The sequence below is a fragment of the Acyrthosiphon pisum genome, chromosome X (genome assembly GCF_005508785.2).
Source record: "Acyrthosiphon pisum isolate AL4f chromosome X, pea_aphid_22Mar2018_4r6ur, whole genome shotgun sequence".
Classification (NCBI taxonomy): Eukaryota; Metazoa; Arthropoda; class Insecta; order Hemiptera; family Aphididae; genus Acyrthosiphon; species Acyrthosiphon pisum.
This window is the reverse complement of record NC_042493.1, coordinates 95,530,553-95,533,731: the sequence shown is the minus strand read 5'-3', so window position 1 is coordinate 95,533,731 and position 3,179 is coordinate 95,530,553. Positions and strand designations below refer to the sequence as shown.

The 3,179-nt window shown below is 28.2% G+C and overlaps 1 long non-coding RNA gene across 1 annotated transcript; it reads right to left on the bottom strand.

Moving 5' to 3' along the window:
* Window positions 1–551: 551 nt before the first annotated feature.
* Window positions 552–3,173, bottom strand: LOC100569713. The gene is made up of 4 exons (XR_003839807.1): window positions 2,672–3,173; window positions 1,893–2,434; window positions 1,135–1,676; window positions 552–922 (listed from the first exon to the last, which is right to left on the bottom strand). It is a non-coding gene; the product is annotated as an uncharacterized LOC100569713 (long non-coding RNA).
* Between the last annotated feature and the right edge of the window lie 6 nt (window positions 3,174–3,179).

Below are 3,179 nucleotides of genomic sequence, written 5' to 3'. Positions count from 1 at the left end.
TATTCGATTTATCATGCAGCTAATTTACTTCTTATAGTCCGACGTTCAGGGTCTTTCAATATTACGTCAAAGATGACCTGCATGGTCTCATTCAAACTGTTATTCACTGTTTGGTCTTTTGACTTATCAGAAGTCGTTATCTTGACAGTTGCCTCAGAGTGACGCCGCCTGCAACATAAATTAATTATTCAATCAGCTGAACAGTGAATAGAAGTATTACAATTTCATTTTAACGCAATGTCTGACATGACTTTACAGGACTTAATAGTATGATATAATACAAATTCATTTATATTTATATATTGTTTATTTATTAAATACAAATTATTTTTATATTTATATATTGTTTATTTATTTAGATAAAAATTATTTTATATTACACCAATTATCATGCAGCTAATTTACTTCTTATAGTCCGACGTTCAGGGTCTTTCAATATTACGTCAAAGATGACCTGCATGGTCTCATTCAAACTGTTATTCACTGTTTGGTCTTTTGACTTATCAGAAGTCGTTATCTTGACAGTTGCCTCAGAGTGACGCCGCCTGCAACATAAATTAATTATTCAATCAGCTGAACAGTGAATAGAAGTATTACAATTTCATTTTAACGCAATGTCTGACATGACTTTACAGGACTTAATAGTATGATATAATACAAATTCATTTATATTTATATATTGTTTATTTATTAAATACAAATTATTTTTATATTTATATATTGTTTATTTATTTAGATAAAAATTATTTTATATTACACCAATTATCATGCAGCTAATTTACTTCTTATAGTCCGACGTTCAGGGTCTTTCAATATTACGTCAAAGATGACCTGCATGGTCTCATTCAAACTGTTATTCACTGTTTGGTCTTTTGACTTATCAGAAGTCGTTATCTTGACAGTTGCCTCAGAGTGACGCCGCCTGCAACATAAATTAATTATTCAATCAGCTGAACAGTGAATAGAAGTATTACAATTTCATTTTAACGCAATGTCTGACATGATTTTACAGGACTTAATAGTATGATATAATACAAATTCATTTTTATTTATATATTGTTTATTTATTAAATACAAATTATTTTTATATTTATATATTGTTTATTTATTTAGATAAAAATTATTTTATATTACACCAATTATCATGCAGCTAATTTACTTCTTATAGTCCGACGTTCAGGGTCTTTCAATATTACGTCAAAGATGACCTGCATGGTCTCATTCAAACTGTTATTCACTGTTTGGTCTTTTGACTTATCAGAAGTCGTTATCTTGACAGTTGCCTCAGAGTGACGCCGCCTGCAACATAAATTAATTATTCAATCAGCTGAACAGTGAATAGAAGTATTACAATTTCATTTTAACGCAATGTCTGACATGACTTTACAGGACTTAATAGTATGATATAATACAAATTCATTTATATTTATATATTGTTTATTTATTAAATACAAATTATTTTTATATTTATATATTGTTTATTTATTTAGATAAAAATTATTTTATATTACACCAATTATCATGCAGCTAATTTACTTCTTATAGTCCGACGTTCAGGGTCTTTCAATATTACGTCAAAGATGACCTGCATCGTCTCATTCAAACTGTTATTCACTGTTTGGTCTTTTGACTTATCAGAAGTCGTTATCTTGACAGTTGCCTCAGAGTGACGCCGCCTGCAACATAAATTAATTATTCAATCAGCTGAAAAGTGAATAGAAGTATTACAATTTCATTTTAACGCAATGTCTGACATGATTTTACAGGACTTAATAGTATGATATAATACAAATTCATTTTTATTTATATATTGTTTATTTATTAAATACAAATTATTTTTATATTTATATATTGTTTATTTATTTAGATAAAAATTATTTTATATTAAGTACACCAATTATCATGCAGCTAATTTACTTCTTATAGTCCGACGTTCAGGGTCTTTCAATATTACGTCAAAGATGACCTGCATGGTCTCATTCAAACTGTTATTCACTGTTTGGTCTTTTGACTTATCAGAAGTCGTTATCTTGACAGTTGCCTCAGAGTGACGCCACCTGCAACATAAATTAATTATTCAATCAGCTGAACAGTGAATAGAAGTATTACAATTTCATTTTAACGCAATGTCTGACATGATTTTACAGGACTTAATAGTATGATATAATACAAATTCATTTATATTTATATATTGTTTATTTATTAAATACAAATTATTTTTATATTTATATATTGTTTATTTATTTAGATAAAAATTATTTTATATTACACCAATTATCATGCAGCTAATTTACTTCTTATAGTCCGACGTTCAGGGTCTTTCAATATTACGTCAAAGATGACCTGCATGGTCTCATTCAAACTGTTATTCACTGTTTGGTCTTTTGACTTATCAGAAGTCGTTATCTTGACAGTAGCCTCAGAGTGACGCCGCCTGCAACATAAATTAATTATTCAATCAGCTGAACAGTGAATAGAAGTATTACAATTTCATTTTAACGCAATGTCTGACATGATTTTACAGGACTTAATAGTATGATATAATACAAATTCATTTATATTTATATATTGTTTATTTATTAAATACAAATTATTTTTATATTTATATATTGTTTATTTATTTAGATAAAAATTATTTTATATTACACCAATTATCATGCAGCTAATTTACTTCTTATAGTCCGACGTTCAGGGTCTTTCAATATTACGTCAAAGATGACCTGCATGGTCTCATTCAAACTGTTATTCACTGTTTGGTCTTTTGACTTATCAGAAGTCGTTATCTTGACAGTTGCCTCAGAGTGACGCCGCCTGCAACATAAATTAATTATTCAATCAGCTGAACAGTGAATAGAAGTATTACAATTTCATTTTAACGCAATGTCTGACATGACTTTACAGGACTTAATAGTATGATATAATACAAATTCATTTATATTTATATATTGTTTATTTATTAAATACAAATTATTTTTATATTTATATATTGTTTATTTATTTAGATAAAAATTATTTTATATTACACCAATTATCATGCAGCTAATTTACTTCTTATAGTCCGACGTTCAGGGTCTTTCAATATTACGTCAAAGATGACCTGCATCGTCTCATTCAAACTGTTATTCACTGTTTGGTCTTTTGACTTATCAGAAGTCGTTATCTTGACAGTTGCCTCAGAG